This window comes from Pseudorca crassidens, chromosome 17 (genome assembly GCF_039906515.1).
Source record: "Pseudorca crassidens isolate mPseCra1 chromosome 17, mPseCra1.hap1, whole genome shotgun sequence".
Classification (NCBI taxonomy): Eukaryota; Metazoa; Chordata; class Mammalia; order Artiodactyla; family Delphinidae; genus Pseudorca; species Pseudorca crassidens.
This window is the reverse complement of record NC_090312.1, coordinates 81,896,233-81,913,849: the sequence shown is the minus strand read 5'-3', so window position 1 is coordinate 81,913,849 and position 17,617 is coordinate 81,896,233. Positions and strand designations below refer to the sequence as shown.

General features: G+C 44.2%; 1 long non-coding RNA gene across 1 annotated transcript in view; it reads left to right on the top strand.

Moving 5' to 3' along the window:
• LOC137210450 (uncharacterized) overlaps positions 1-17,617 on the top strand; it is a 92,578-nt gene that overhangs the window by 46,364 nt on the left and 28,597 nt on the right. The window lies entirely within an intron of this gene.

The window sequence follows — 17,617 nt, the reverse complement described above, 5'->3', positions numbered from 1 at the left end:
CGGAGCGGCTGGGCCCGTGAGCCATGGCCGCTGGGCCTGCGCGTCCGGAGCCTGTGCTCCGAAGCAGGAGAGGCCACAACAGTGAGAGGCCCACATACTGCAAAAAAAAAAAAAAAAAAAAAATTACTTTCCAAAGATGCCGTAAGAGTGCTTCTCTTTTGTCTCAGATTATTAGCAGGACCTAGAAGTTTGATAGCTGAGACCTGGGATGCCTAATTTGTCCAGCTCGGTGCTGGGCCTGACTCACTGGATGGCCTTAGTGAAATCATTTTCCATCTTTGAGTGAGTTTCCTTGCTGTTAAGACAAAAACTAAAAATACATATTGTCTTCATGGGTTATGGTAAGGACTAGCTGAGTAATCTTTACTAAGAAATTGCAACTTTTTAAAGGAAAAAAGATATTTCATCACAGAGGAAATCTGTTTGGGAGTTGCCTGATCCTAAAGTGATACGATATCAAATAAAAAACGTTCTTCAGCCTCCTCAGTTAAACCTGGACTCACTCCAGGTTGCTTGATGTGGGCTAGGAAATGGTACAGTGCCACGAGCAGCCTGATCACTCCACCGGGCTTCCAGAGGACACGGTGTGCTCAGGAGGGGGCAGGCTGTCTTATGCGCCTCCCCATGGAGCTTCCCCCTCTCCTCCTGCACCACCAAGCTCACTCTCGCACGAGCAAATTCCACTGCCCATTTTTCTTCGAAATTTATATGACCCCATTTTTTTGGCTGCAGACACATCTAGTTTGAGAAGCAGTGGCTTTTCTCATTTTAAACAGGAAATGCTGCACCACTTACATTATATTTTTTATACTTTTATTCCTCCCTTTAACTTGAGCAGCAGATTCTCATAGCTAAGAAGGTTTCAAGAGGCAGATTAGAAGAGTAGGTAAAGGGCTTCCCTGGTGGTGCAGTGGTTGAGAGTCCGCCTGCCGATGCAGGGGACACGGGTTCGAGCCCCGGTCTGCGAAGATCCCACATGCCGTGGAGCGGCTGGGCCCGTGAGCCACGACTACTGAGCCTGCGCGTCCGGAGCCTGTGCTCCGCAACGGGAGAGGCCACAACAGTGAGAGGCCCCCCGTACCGCAAAAACAAACAAACAAACAAACAAACAAACGAAAACAAAAAAAAAGAAGAGTAGATAAAGCCTGCATGTGGAACGCAAGAGGTGAGCTCGGCTACCGACTCTCTCACCGCCTTGGACGCGTAGAGGCGCTCTCAGAGGGAAATGGACAACCAAGGCAATGTCAAGGTCAGCCTGCACCTGCCCCCACTGCCCAAACAACTGAGCGTTGGGACGGAGGGCTCGGCTGAGGCCTCTCCTGGCCACTCACTGCCCTTCAGGAGAGACTCAGAACCTGATTCTTCCACCTCTTCCTGGCGTTTGCCTTCGTTCTGACACATCTGACCCTGTGACCTCTTAGCTCCGTGACCCAGTGACCTTATTCTCTAATGTTCACGGCTTCCTGTTCTCACGGTGCAGAATGTGAAGTCTGAACCACATTATCTCTTGAAACTGCTCCACCTCCAAAATCACAAATTCAGACATCCTCCTTGCTGGTCACAAAGCCTGTTCCTACCTCTTCTTGGGCGGAGGTTCCCGCCAGCACCGTCCTTCGACCGCGGGGCGCCTTCCACGCTCTGCGCCATCTCCCTGTTTGTGGGTCGCTCCTCTGTTAACTTTGCCAGAACTCAGGTCGGATGCTGTGCCTCCTCCAGCCACCACTTTCTTGCAGGCTCTAAGCTCACGTGCCCTATTTTTTCTTGTACATGCCTGGCAAAGTTGAGGTGGGATGAACCCGACTATACTCACCATCTGTCCTTGCACCTGGCAGCTGGGCACTGCTGGAGGAAAGGTCCCCAGCCACGCACACTGGTATCACTACGCACCCTGGACCACCAACCTCAGGGGGGCTCCTTTTGCTGGCAATCTCACCATGCTTCTGTGATCTGCTTACACTCCAGCCTCCGAAAAAACTTTTCAAACATTTTCTATCATTTCCTTCAACCTCAAATATGCCCCACCTCTCCTTCATTGACTTTGGTTTTCATTTTTGTTTCATAAAACATAGAAATATCAGACAAGATCTCTTGGATTTGGGGCCACCAAATCTGTACCGTCACCTGCACCTGTCCTAGTTTTCCTCTCCTCTTGATACAACCGAGTGGCCGTTCCTCCTCTAAAGAAGAATTACTTTAATCCTGCTCTGGTCCCGAAGATACGGAGAAGTGGTTTACGGTGGCAGCCATGTGGAGGTCATTGATGACCCCTGAGAAAGCCACATGGAAGTTGCTAGAAGGTGAAGAAAACAACAAGACAGCTACAGACAACTCATTTGAGAAACTTGATTACGAAGGGAGGAAATTACTTACTGTTTTCTCCCAAACTTTAGGCTCTCAGCTATCGCCTTCATCCTCCCCTCCTTCCTCTCTACCCAGTCCCTTCCACCCTCGACCTGTGTCATCTACACAATAGTAGCGGCAGCTAGAAAAGCAAGAAACAGAAACCACCCTTCAACCTTGCATCTCTCAGCTATTGGCCTACTGGTTGCTTCCCTTCCTGATACAATTTCTCCAGAGTCCTGCAGGTTTGGAGAAAGTAACTTCCAAAGAAGATGATAGAATCAGCTTAACAGACCAACTCCACATTTACTGACTGCGTACTCTGTGCGAGGCGCTGGGTTCAGTAGTGGAACTTCCTGGTTCCATAAGACCCAGCTCTGTTCTCCAGACCTGCAGCTTGGCCCTGTGAAAAGGCAATGGTGATACATCGCTACCAGCAGTTGGTGAGGCCGGCAGGGCCCAGGGGGCACAAGGGAAGAAGGAAGATGAACCCTCTCTGCAGGGGTCTGGAATGGCGATGCCCAAGCTGGGGTTTGAGGGGTGAAGTGGAGTGGCTGAAAGGCAAGGAGCACATTCCAGCCAGTGAAAACATGTGCCCAGAAAACATGTGCCCAGATTCCTGCAGGGAACCTTGTGCAGAAGCCTGGGGAGGAGGTGATGATGGAGGTGGGGGAGGTGGGGCTGGAAAGATGTATAGATGGATAGACAGATAGATGATTAGATGATTAGATGGATAGATGGGTAGATGGAAAGATGGACAGATGGATAGATGGATAGATGGACAGATGGGCAGATGGGCAGATGGATAGATGGAAAGATGGTTAGATGGAAAGGTGGACAGATGGACAGATGGTTAGATGGATAGATGGTTAGATGGTTAGATGGAAAGATGGGAAGATGGAAAGATGGGTAGGTGGATAGATGGATAGATGGATACATCTCTGACCAGGAATGCAGAGGGGCTCACACAGAGGATGCCGGCCTCTTAGCCTCTTTCGCCAGCCCCAAGGACATCAGAATCGCTGCATTCGATCTAGGTGTGGTCCTAGGTGTTAGCAGGTGCTGAATAAATGAATAATGACTGAATGTTCTCTCATGAAAACTACCACTTTATTGGTGGTGTTTAAATGAAAAGTGCTAATATATCTAAACTGCTTAGAACATGGTCAGGCACAGAGTGTAAGAGGCAGTGGAGCATAATGGTTAGGGCACCACTCTATGGGACTAGGTACCCAGGGTTTATGTCCTGGCTTCACTACTTACCATGACTTTAACCAAGTTACTTAGCTGTAATTCTTATAGTATATAACTCACAAGGTTATCATGAGGGTTAAATGAGTTTATACGTGTAAAGCACTTAATGCTTTGTAACAATTCATAATAATTGTTCACAATTACTATTAATAGTTAGTCTGGTTAATTATTTTTAATAATTTAAATTATGATTAAATAATTATTGACCATTATGAAATACCCTAAGAGTTCTGATTCCTAAAGCCCCCCTCTCCCAATTCATTCTTTTCCTGGCATACCTTTTGCTGAATTGGGGGATTCAGATCACTCATTAAGTGTGTCTATCAGCTGATGGAAGACTACATACATGTTTGACACCAGCATGGAAAACTGGTAACGGCCATCCATAGACTGAACATCGTGATATAACAAAGTCTAGTAGCCTTTCTTCCTCATTTAAAGTATGATTGAATAATTCACATATAAACTGGAATTATGTTCTGGAAGGCTAAAGGAAGAAATAACTGCTCTAGGGACTTCCCTGGTGGCACAGTGGTTAAGAATACACCTGCCGATGCAGGGGACACGGGTTCCAGCCCTGGTCTGGAAAGATCCCACACACCGTGGAGCAACTAAGCCCGTGCGCCACAACTACTGAGACTGCATTCTAGAGCCCGCGAGCCACAACTACTGAGGCCGCATGCCACAACTGCTGAAGCCCACGCGCCTAAAGCCTGTGCTCCACAACAAGGGAAGCCACCGCAATGAGAAACTCACGTACCACAATGAAGAGTAGCCCCCACTCGCCGCAACTAGAGAAAGCCCGCACGCAGCAACGAAGGCCCAACGCAGCCAAAAATAAAAATTAATTTAAAAAAAAAGAAAGAAAGAAAGAACTGTTCTAGATGTATACTCTGGAGGGTTCGCATGACATTCTCCCCATATTTTTTGTTTATTGTCATGTCAGCTTTCATATTTACGGTTCAACTAGTCCAAAGAGCACGTATTTTTATATTCTGAAAAATTGTATCAACCAACAGTGTAAAACAACAGAAACCGGTTGCAAAGCTTTCACTTTTAAAGAGTTTCCAAGCACCCTGCCCTTTTCCTAAAGGACTCTTTTCCCTTTTATGGATGAGCACCGGGCTCCAAGACAGTGTAAATAGAACTTCCTGTTCCAGGGAAGTGCTGGCTCCTGCAGAAGCCCAGGGCTCCTTTGGGAAAAGTTGATAGGAACGAGGAGCTGTGTGTGACCTGAGGCACGGGAGTCAGCTGAGCCAGCAGGAGGGAAGCACATTTAACAGCCCCTTTGTGCAGACCGAGGTCCCAGAAGCACTTCTGGGAAAGTAAGTCTGGTGCCATGCACACAGTCCTTGTGAAGAATGGCAGGGAAGCTGGCCCAGCTGGAGAAGGACGTTCCCAGATTAGACGCCCAAACCTTGGACCTGACTGCTTTGGGGAACTGAGATAGGTCTGGAATTCCCACAATTTGGGGCTCCTATGTTTGACATGAGCAGAGATTTAAAAATCAGAAAAAAAAAAAGGATTCTGCACACCCTAACTCTAGTCCAGTAGGAAATATTTTTTAGAGGGCTTACTGTTTACACATGAAGGACATGAAAATTAAAATCTATTTTCCTTCTTTCTTGACCTTAATATTTTCTATACTTTTAAATTATAATAATAAAAAATTATTTATTCATGGTTGAGTTGCTGTGTAATTCATTCTGATAATTTTGATCTTTGATTTTTGTGCATTTCACAATCTCATCAATGGCGGCAAGAAAATAAATCAAAATAGTATAATGAATCCTTTTAGACTTACCATGATATTATGACAATTATAAATATTATTTTGATGATAGCTAACGTTTGCTGAGCACTGGCTTTAAGTCAAGAGTCTCCATCAGTCAAAAACTGTTTGAGCATGAACCAACAAATTGTGTTTGCTAATTCAATGTAAAATATGCAAATACACCACCATCCCGTTATACTGTGTACACTTATAAAGCATAAATAAAAATGCAAATGAGAGGAGTGACGTGAATAAACAAATAGAGGTTCTTATGTTTCCTTTCTGCATCATGGTAGTTTGTGTACTAATGGAGTATGGACACCCCAATTTGAAGACCACTCTGCAAACAGTGTTATTGTTCCCATTTTAAAGATGTGCACACTGAGGGGGTACAGAGGTGAAGCCCTTGCCCAAGGTCACTGGGGTACCACTGTGGGAAAGGCTACTGGCTGCTGTGCCATCCCTGTGACCTCATGACCTCTCTCATTTCTGTAGCTACTGCAGCTGCACTTCCAGGAAGCTGCACCATCATGCTAGTGTATTCCTATTTCTGTTCCTTCTCAATCTGCCTATTAGATGCATGTACTTAGGGTGTCCAGATGTGTTTTAGTCTTATCATCTGAGATCTTTAAAACACATTGAATCAATTTGTAACTTTATCCTTGGGTCCAGACATAAGCATTTCAGAATGAATTGAGATTCTTCATCTGAAACTTTCTTTCTTAATCAAGGAACGAAGCCCAGTTATTGGGTTTGCTGTGGTTAAGAGTGGCATGGAATTAAAATTGGAATTAAGAAAATGATTCAATTTAGAATAGCTTCAAAAAAAAGGAATAAAATATTTAGAAATAAGGAAAGCAGTGCAAAACTTGTACCCTGAAGACTACAGAACATTGTTAAATTTTTTTTTAAGTTTTAAATAAATGAAAAGATATCCCATGTTCATGGATTGGAAGACTTACTGTTGCTAAGATAGCAACACTGCCCAAATTGACCTACAGAGGCAACTCAATTCCTATCAAATCCCAGCTGGCTTATTAGAAAAAAATTATCAGCTGATCCTAAAATTCATATGGAAATTCAAGGGACCAAGAGAAACCAAAACAATCCTGGAAAAAGAACAAAGTTGGAGGATTCACACTTCCCAATTTCAAAACTTACAACAGAACAACAGCAATCAAGATGGTGTGGTACTGGCATAAGGCTGGACATAATAGATCAACAGAATAAAATTGAGAGTCCAGAAATAAGCCCTCATATTTATAGTCAACTGATTGTTGACAAGTGTGCAAGGGTGCAAGTGGACTTCAGTGGGGAAGTATAGTATTTTCAGCAAATGGTGTTGAGAAAACTGGATATTCACATGTCAAAGAATCAAGTTGGACCCTTACCACGTGCCATATAAAAAAAAAATTCAAAATTGATCAAAGACCTAAATGTAAGCACTGAAACTATAAACAATTAGAAGAAAACATAGGTACAAATCTTTGTGACCTCGGATTCTGCACTAGTTCCTACATATGGAACCAAAAGCACAAGCAGCCAATGGAAAAAAAGATAAACTGGACTTCATAAAAATTAAATTTTTTTTTTACTTCACAGGACACTTTGAATAAAGGACTCCAGATAGTAAAAAGCAACCAAAAGAATGGAAGAAAATTTTTGCAAATCATATATCTGATAAGGGACTTGACTCTAGAATATTTAAAGAACTCTTACAACTCAATAATCAAAAGAAAGTAGCAAGAAACCCAAATGATCCAATTTTAAACAGGAACAAAGGATTTGAATAGATATTAAAAAAAAAAAAACAAATGATACACAAATGGCTGATAAGCACAGAAAAGATGCTCAATATTACTAATCATTAGGAAGTGCAAATCAAAACTATAATGAGATACCAATTCATACTCATTAGGATGACTATTATAAAAAAACAATCAGACAAAACAAACTGAGAAAATAACAAGAGTTGGTGAGGATGTGGAGAAACTGGAACACTTGTGCATTGTTGGGGGGAGTATAAAATGGTGCAGCCGCTGTGGAAAATGGCATGGTGATTCCTCCAAAAATTAAACAAAGAATTACAATATGATTCAGCAATTCCACTTCTGGGTATATCCCCAAAGAACAGGGACTTGAAAGCAGGGACTTGAAGAGATACTTGTGCAACCGTGTTCATAGCAGCATTATTCACAATAGCCCAAAAGTGGAAGCAATCCAAGTGTCCATGGACAGATGAGTGGAGAAACAAAATGTGGTGTATACATACAATGAAATTTTATTCAGCCTTAGAAAGAAAATTCTGATAGATGCTTCAATATGAATGAACCTTGAAGATACTATGCTAAGTGAAAGCCAGTCACAAAAAGGACAAATACTGTATGATTCCACTTAGATGAGGCACCTAAAGTGGTCAAATTTATAAAGACTTTAAGCAGAATTGTGGTTTCCAGCGGGGAGGGGAGGGGGAGGATGAGCAGTTATTGTTGAATGGATAGAGTTTCAGTTGGGGAGGATGAAAAATTTCTGGCGATGGTTAAGGGTGATGGTTGCACGACACTTTGTACTGAATGCCACAGAACTGTACGGTTTAAAAAGTTTAAAATGGTAAATTTTATGTCATGTATATTGTATCACGGTAAAAGAATAAATTTAAAAAATAATAAAAAGACAACCCAATTAAAATATGGCCAAAGAATCTGAATAGAACCTTCTCCAAAGAAGATATACAAATGGCCAACAAGTACATAAAAAGATGCTCAGTATCACTAGTCATTAGGGAAATGCAAATCAAAACTACAGTGAGATACCTCTTCACAGCTTCTAGGATAGGAATAATCAAGAAGACAGATAATAAGTGTTGATGAGGATGCCGAGAAGTTGAAACCCTCATACACTGCTGGTGAGAATATAAAATAGTGCAGCCACTTCAGAAAACAATTTGGTAGTTCCTCAAACAATTAAACATAGAATTACCAAATGATCCTGCAATTCCACTCCTAGAGAAAAATGAAAACAGACATTGTACAGACTTTGCACATGAATGCTTATAGCAGCACTGTAATAGTCACTAAGTGGAAACAACCCAAACGTCCATGAATACATAAAATGTGGTATACAGACAATGGGATATTATTCTGCAATAAAAAGAGAGAAAGTACTGATTCATGCTAAAACATGAATGAACCTTGAAAACATGATGCTAAGTGTAAGAAGCCAGTCACAAAGGACCACATATTTTATAATTCCATTTATACTCATAAGCAGATCGACAGAGATAGATAACAGGTTAGTGGTTGCCTAGGGCTGGGGAAGGGGGTAGGATGAATAAGAATAGATGACTATACACCTACTAAAATGGCTAAAATCAAACAAATTGATAATACCAAGTGTTGGCAAGGATGTGGAGAAACTGGAACCTTCATACATTGCTGGTGGAAATGCAAAAAGGTACGGCCACTTTGGGAAACAGTTGATGTTTCTTAAAAAGTCAAGCACATGCATACCTATAACCCGGAAATTCAGCCCAAGAGAAATGAGAAACATACATCCACCCAGACTTGTACACAAAAGTTCATAGCAGTTTTATTCATAATAACCAAAACTTGAGAACAGACTTGTGGTTGCCAAGAGGAAGGGGGGTTGGGGGAGGGATGCACTGAGAGTTTAGGATTAGCAGATGCAAACTATTACATAGAGAATGGATAAACAACAAGGTCCTACTGTATGGCACAGGGAAGTATATTCAGTATCCTGTGATAAACAATAATGGAAAAGGATATAGGAAAGAATGTATGTATGTGTAACTGAGTTACTATGCTGTACAGCAGAAACTAACACCACATTGTAAATCAACTATACTTCAATTTAAAAAAAGGAACATAATAACCAAAACTAGACACACTGCAAATGTCCATCTATTAATGAATAAATAAATGAAGTGTGTATATTCATTCAAAGAAATATTACTCAGCAATAAAAATGAAAGAACTATTAATATATACAACAACATGAATCAATCTCAAAAAGTTATGCTAAGTGAAAGAAGCCAGACTGAAAATATTATATTGTCTGATAACATTTATATGAAATGTTTTTAAAAAGCAGAAGTATAGAGACAAAAAATGATAAGTGGGTTTGGGATAGAAGGAGGGACTGACAGAAAGTGGTCACCAGGGAACATTTCGGGGTGATGAAGATATTCTAAAACTGAATTGTGAGGAATTAAGTAACTGTATTTTTCAAGAATTTTTATTGGCGTATGGTTCCTTTACGATGTTGTGTTAGTTTCTGCTGTGCAGCAAAGGGAATCAGCCACACGTATACATACATCCCCTCTTTTTTGGATTTCCTTCCCATTTTGGTCACCACAGAGCACTGAGTAGGGCTCCCTGTGCTTAATAACTGTATCTCACTTACACAGAATCACGGATTGTAGATGTAAAGTGGATGGATCTCATGGTGTGTAGCTCATGCCTCAATGAGCTCGTTTTTAAAAAAGGAGAGGGAAAAGGGTAATAAAATCCTGTGCTATTATTTTATTTCCATGAGGGAATGTATGACAGCTCTCTTTTTCCAATGGCCTGCACTTAACCCCAAGAAGAATAGCCTGAAAAAAAATCTTTTTTGTATTGTTTGTGTGTTTGAGAGGAGGGTGAGATTAAGTAATCAGTGTTACTAAAATTATTCAATAAGCGTTTACAACTTGGTACTCTAATCATCCCATAAATATATATATTAAGCACCCTGTGCTCACTCTTTTGGGTGTTCTTTTTTAAAATAAATTTATTTATTATTTATTTATTTTTGGCTGCGTTGGGTCTTCCTTGCTGCACGCGGTCTTTTTCTAGTTGCGGTGCGCAGGCTTCTCATTGCAGTGGCTTCTCTTGTTGAGAAGCACGGGCTCTAGGCACGACGGCTTCGGTAGTCGTGGCGTGAGGACTCAGTAGTTGTGGCTCGCGGGCTCTAGAGCGCAGGCTCAGTAGTTGTGGCGCACAGGCTTAGTTGCTCCGTGGCACGTGGGATCTTCCCGGACCAGGGCTCGAACCCGTGTCCCCTGCATTGGCAGGCGGATTCTTAACCACTGCGCCACCAGGGAAGTCCACTCTTTCGGTTTTTTAACCATTTTATTATTTATTAAATATAGTTCACAGACCATACAATTCACCCACTTAAAGTGCACAATTCAATGGTCTTTAGTATATTCACAGGGCTATATGTTCACCACAGTCCATTTTAGAACATTTTCATTAACCACAAAAGAAGCACCTGTTCTGAAAAATATAATATTTTTCACAAAAAGGCATGTTGTTTATGTTGCCTACAGTAGATTTGTTAGTTTTTGTTATTTTTAATGAATTTATAACTATTTTGAAAAGTTCTCAGTTTTAATGTTTAATATTAAACCTCTACTGATAGATGTCGTCTACATAAGCAAGAACTTTTGGGGGTTCTCAATGCTCATACAGTGTAAAGGGTTCTCAAGACCTAAACGTTTGAGACACGGGGTCTGTCTACCCATTATCTTGATCTTGTCAAGTTCCACACATTCCTTAGCCCTCTGGCAATATTGCTTTCTTTTACTTCTTTTCTGAAGCCCTTCACAGTGAGATTACCTATAAATCCTAAATTTCAAAATCCAATTCAGTGTTTGTTTCTTATCTTATTTGACCACACTTAAGCCTCTGACATTGTGTCCTCTCCCTTCTGAAAAATCTTTCTCGCTTTGATGTTTGCGACACTAACCTTCTCACTATCTCTTCCCACCTTCCGGCTGTTCCCCGCCCCTTCAGTGCTCCTTGCCCTTACTCACCGGCTAGTCTCAGGGTTCCAACTTAGATCCTCTCTCTCACTCTCTAAATGCTCTCCCTGGGGTGTCTCATTCACATCCTTGACTTCAGTCTCCCGCAATACATCAACAGTTTCCAAATCTGCATTGCTTCCCTGGGTTTGATGGTCCCCCTTCAAATGCATATTAATGTCCCACGAGCATCTCCAAGTGAACATTCCAGCTGAAACTCATCAACTTCCCTTTCCCAAACTAACTTTTTACTTGGGTTAATAATATGATTATCCATTCATTTGGAAACAATAAAAAAGGAAACTCAAAACAATAATTTTAAAAAACTTGTGAAGTTATCTTTGAGCCCTTCTCTTCCTAACCTCCCCCCGCCTTAGGCAGGAGCTCCTCAAATCCAATCTTAGGCCCCAAATGGCCCTCATATCCATTCCTTGCCTTTCCTCCCCTTATTCCTGCTCACATCACCCTTTTCCTCAACTCCTGCTACTGTCCTATTGGTCGGCCAGCCTCATCTTTCAGAATTAGCCTTCAACGTGCATGTGTGTCCATTGTCGCTTCTGGTTTTCAAAGTTCTTCCATATGCTTCCTCCTCGCCTGCAGGATGAGCTCGTGATCCTTCACCAGGCTCTGGCACACGGCGTCCTTCGTTATTTGGCTCTAGTGACCTTTGCAGTGGTGTCTCCTGCCACCCCCCACGTATGCCCTATTTCTGAGTGATGCTTTGCGCTGCCACTGGGCCTCGGGTGGCAGATGCCCTCAGTCAGGAGTGGCCACATCCTCTCTGTCCGCAGAACTCAGCCTGGGGGTCTCCTGGTTTTTCCAGGTCTCTTCATAAAGGTCACGTGCTCTCCGAGACCGTCCCTCTCTCTCAGCCCAAGGCACATTTGCTTACTTTATCTTGAGAATTCAGAAGTGCATTTGAATCAGCCCTTTTCATGTCACGCTGTGTTGTGGATAATTGTCTAGTCTCTGTGTCCCCAGCACCCCGTGAGAGGGGGGCTGCATCTCCTCTGCACCCAGCAGCCATCCAAGCTCACTAAGTAGCTGGGGGTTCTTTGGGTGGGAAGGCGTGTCAGAGCAGCGCTCTCTTACTTTCTCAGTGAACCAACATCAGAGAAACTCATTTCTCTTCATAGTTCAATCAAGGTGTGAATATTGAATCACTTCACCCTGGAGAAAATAAGCAAAAAATAAATAACTCTGGTGCTACAGAAGAAATGAAGTTTCCTTCTCCCTGTAGTTTTTGTTTGCTTCTTCCCAGAGATTAGCAGCATGGAGAAGGATGTGGAGAGAAAAAGGGATGCAGGGATGAAAGAACTCAGGGGAAAGATAAGGAAAACCAGGTGACTTACCGGGGGAGGGGAGGGGGGGGAGAGGTCCTGAAAGGGGGATGAGGGAGATAGAAAAAGAAAAAGAGAAAGCGTTGTGGGAAAGAATGTACAGAAACAGTACGAAAGAATAGTCGATTTGCTGCCAATAAGGGGCTACAGGGAAAAAGAAATACAGGAATGAGAGGAAACTCTGACAGGATGCAGCTTCACAATTCTTTTCAGAGCTGGAGCTCACGTGGCCACTTGATATTGTCTCTAAGTGTGCGTCCACCCGGACCCCGCACCCACACAGGCTTTCTCTGAAAAGCACTGCAGGGTCAAAAGGCCAGAACTCCACGTTGGAGCTGGGAACTGTCTTTTCTGGAGACGTGGGCCACCATAAGGACAAAACCAGCTGACGCTCCAGTCCTTTGATGAAATAGTTCCAAAAATTGTGTTTGGTTTAACATGAGTGAGATGCCTATGGAACCCCAATTATTATATTCAATTTCTTCCTTCTGGTGTGTTTAAATAGCATTTTATTAAGATCCTATACCAAATTTAATACTGTTTGATGTCACAAATCAGAAATAACTCTTGTTGCAAAATGTACAGGAGATCAGGGCTACGGCCGGTGATTGCTTCGCCAACAGAGCTATAAATTTAATCACAATCTTAAAGTTGTAGCAGAACATAGGGGTTGAGCTTATAAATCCTTCATTTTTTGTGTGTAAATGAAGGCTTTCTCTGGACCTGGAACTTTTATTTGTTTAATAATAAACTACCTATTTGAATGGAATAGATCCAACAGTTGAGAGAAGTGTTATGTGATAATGTTTTAAAAGTAAAATGTTCTTTCTTAGTGAACCCACTAGTAATACTTGCCTGGTTTTGAAAGACAACATCACACCTAGTCATTTTAAAGTCAGCAGAATAGATGAGAAAGCAAATGTTTTGCAAAGATATGATTACAATAACTTTCATTTTCAAAGTATTCTCCACCTATCCTTCAGGACTGCAGAGGAACCTGTGTGTGTACAGCCTCATGTCAGAATTATTAATCTTCATTTTCCTTTAAAAACTTTTTGTTAAAGTATAGTTGACTTACAATGGTGTGTTAATTTCTGCTGTGCAGCAAAATTATTCAGTTATAATCTATATATTCTTTTTCATATTCTCTTCCATTATAGTTTAATCACAAGATATTGACTATAGTTCCCTGTGCTACACAGTAGGACCTTGTTGTTTATCCATTCTACATTTGGCAGTGTGCATCTGCTAATCCCAAACTCCCACTCCATCCCTCCCCACCCCCGCTTGGCAACCACAAGGCTGTTCTCTGTGTCTGTGAGTCTGTTTCTGTTTCGTAGATAAGTTCGTTGTGTCATACCTTAGATCCCACACATAAGTGCTGTCATGTGATATTTGTCTGTCTCTGTCTGACTGACTTCACTCAGTATGATCCTCTCTAGGCCCGCCCGTGCTGCTGCAAGTGGCATTATTTCATTCTTTTTTATGGCTGAGTAGCATTCCATTGTGCATATCATGGTTTTTGGTTTGAGTCCTCTTCAAACATCAAACTATTAACTGAGCATTTAGCAAAAAGTAGTGACACAAGTTCGATCACTCAAATAAGACTTCACCAGCTCAGCCCAAAGATTGTCCATCAGAGGGAAGATGGATTTGTGAGCAGGGAGCAGAGGCAGAAACATAGAGGCGCTCTATCAAGTTTCATGTGTAGTTAACGTTCTTCCTGAACTGCCGCCTGCTTTCTTTAACGCTCCGTCAAAGCTCTCAAACCTCCTGCCGTGGGCTTGTAGAGTGTTTGAGCCTGAGGGGAGGGGCTTGTAGAGTGTTTGAGCCTGAGGGGGTGGAGCCGTCTTCCGGGCCAGCTCCTCGTTTGCTGCCTCACTGAAGGCCGAGGGGCAGCGACTGGCCACGGTCACTCAGCTGGTCTGGAGAAAGGCCGGGATCGGAACTTGGGTTTCCCGACTACGGCACACCCTCTGCCACATCACATCACCTGCTTCTCTGCTCCCTGAAGAGACTGTCCTTTGGGCATTTCCCAAAGTCCAGGACATATTTTCAGATCCATGAGCCAAGCCAGGTGAAGGGCATTGGTGTTGGCTCCCCAGGTCGGAAGAGGTTAGTCAGCCATCTTTTGTATATGTTCGCAAATGATGAGAGAGAGAGGAAGACGGCAGGTGGGCCTCACGCAGGGTAGTCTGACACGCAGCGCACTGGAGGCCTGGCTAAGCAGGGAGGGGCAGAGGCTGGCCTCCCGCGGCCCGGGCGCCTCCTCCAGCCGTGTCTGGGTCTGTCTGGCCCCTGTCGTGGGGTTTCTGGGACGGTGAAGGGAGCTGATGCACTGACACCAAGGCCGGCCACGGTTAGCTGTTACAGAAGGTGCTAGATGAAGCTGCTTTTGATTTTGAGGCGCCCATAACAATTTGATAGCACCTGAAGGTGCCCCGGACAGTCCCTCCCCTGCAGGGACCTGCGGTCTTTCCAACAGCCCTTCCCCCAGCGGGGTTCTACGAAGCGGCACACACAGCAGATCCCAGCTGGGTCCCTCACGTGCTGCTAAGCTGCAGTTTTCAGTGTGACCCCGAGGGATCCATTTGGGAATAAAAGCCATGATCCTGGAGGGCAATAAACAAGCCAGCTCCTCTGGCCCACGGGCTCTCTCCAGGGTAAGACACCACCGCTCTGTAGAAGCGAGAGGTACCTCATTCCAGCCCTACTCCACACCTGCATTTGTTGAACCTATGAAGAAGAATCCAATCTTCATATCATTTTGAGACAGAAGGACCCCAAGGTCAAGAAGAATAACTACCTAAATCATCCAAAGATCTTCCCTTTCTCTCCATCGCCTGAGACAACATTGCAGGTTTATTAGACATTTTGTCTGTTAACATTATTCATTTGAAACAAACCCTGGGTGTGTGCCTTAGAGACCCCGTCAATCAACAAAGCTATACATAGAACACTGTGATTTGCTTTGCAGTCGAGAGATCCCCACAGATAACAGACGTGGAGATCTTGCCCGAGGAAGGAAGCGCAGTGCTTCCTTATTTTTCCAGCACCCTAGGCTCACAAGTTAGCCCACATCCTCCATACACTTGACTGTCCAAATAAATACTGACGAACCATACTGATTTCGACCAGGGCTCAGCTTTGTGTGAGTTTTACGGGAGAGCTCTTTTCTTTGCCGTATCAGTGTTACAGGTATTTATTGTTTCAGTCTTAATTTTAGAGGTAATTTAGGAATGGAATATTTAAGAGTCATCACATACTCAATAACTAGTGAAGTAGCCAAAGTAAAGCATCATTTATGGACACTTTGAAAACTTACACGTGCAACTGAGGTTTCACCTGTTTGAGAGCCCCTTAAAAACAGACACATTCATGTCACGCTAATGGCTTTCTCCTATTTCCTTAATGATGTTATAATGACCCGTGGAAACACAGATGCTGTTTCCCTCCTGGTCTGTTTCCTCACCGTGACACACAGCGCTTCTCCAGTCTTCCCGACAGTTTTCTGACCTGAAGTCAACGTTGTTTTCACTTCTCCTTAGGCCGTGGCAAGCAGTACCTCATACACCCCAGGCTGCCTCCTTTTTGGAGACTGAAAACCACAGAGAGGGAGGGACATGGAGCTGTGGGTTAGTCAAGAGCTCAGTGCGCCTGCCCTTTCACAAGGGCCTCTGGACCCTTCTCTGCTGCCCACCAGGACTGGCTTTCGGGCTCACTGGGCTGTCTCTCCCCGACCCTTGGGGAAGAATCTGGAAGGAGAAAGCCAGGTTGACCCTGCAGTTCTGGCTCATCCTCAGGGCCTTTGGTCACATGAGCCGTTTCGCCCAGGGATGCTCAGGGCTTAGCCCTGGAAGGGAGACCGCAGAGCAGCCTCTGGCTCTTTGCACAGAATTGTCGAGAACGTGGCATCAGGGAGCCCAGACCTCCAGGTATCTCTGCCACAAACCCTGTTCTTGCTGCAGCTCCGGCCGTGGCCCGGAAACGCCCAGTCCTGCGTGGCGGGTACTGCTTCCCGGACCCCTAGGAGAGAGGCCAGCTGCCAGTCGACTGTTTTTATATATGGGCCAACGTATTAGGGGAAACAAAGATTTCCGGAGCACAGTGTGCCTTCGTAAGTTAATTATTTTTTTTATTATTATTGTTTCTTGTTTTATATTTTTATTTTCTAAAATTTTATTGGCATATTTGGTAAGTTAATTTATTCTCCGTCTCATCATCTCCTGAAGCTTTTGTGCCTCTGAATGATGCCTGAGGTTTCATCGCTAAGAATGCCCCCCTGGGTTCCCAGGGTTCCTAGGGCAGGGCGGGGGTCTCCATCCACCAGCACCGTCCCTCCCTATCACTGTGGACTTGGCCCTCGTCCCTGAGGACTTACAGCTGGAAATGGGTCTTCTTCACCACTCTCCACCCTGAATGAACGGGCGGCAGGAGCTGGACACCCCCTGGGTCCTCCCCCACGCTTGGGGCTAGGAGCCCTGGGTACCTGTGTCTGCGGCACTCGGATGCCACACAGGTGCACTGCAGCCGCTGAGCTCCAGTGCCTCGTGGAGCGGCTGCTGCCCCTGCCCCGAGGCAATGGTCACTGCTCACTCAGTGGCCCGAGGCTTTAACCTGGGAGTCACTCTCAACCCCACTCGCCAGCCCCGGAATAGAAGCCTCCACTTGCGTAGTTGCTACCTTTAACCAGTTACCTAAGTTCTGCCATCTTGGTATCGTGCAAATTCACCGTGTTCTTTATTTGTAGCGACACTATTTTGATTTCAGTAACAGTAGTATGTTACCTGAATTAATACAACCTCGTCCAGGTAGGGGTCTTTTTCTCCCATGCTGCCGCCTCCATCACTGTCCCCACTGGGATTCGTCTCTTGCCTGTGGGTCGGGGACCCCGATGCCCGTCGGAAGGAACCCAGCAGGCTTAGTTTGGTTTCACAGGCGGCAGCTGTTTCAGCCTGTCCGTCACTCCCTCCTCCTACCTCTGGTCACAGTGTCCGTCCCGCGCCCGTGCCTCCCTGTGCTTTGATCCCCCGCCGTGCCTCTCCACCTCCTCCGGGTAGTCCAGCTCCAGGGCTGGCAGGCAGAGGGAGTGTGGTCCCGCTGGCA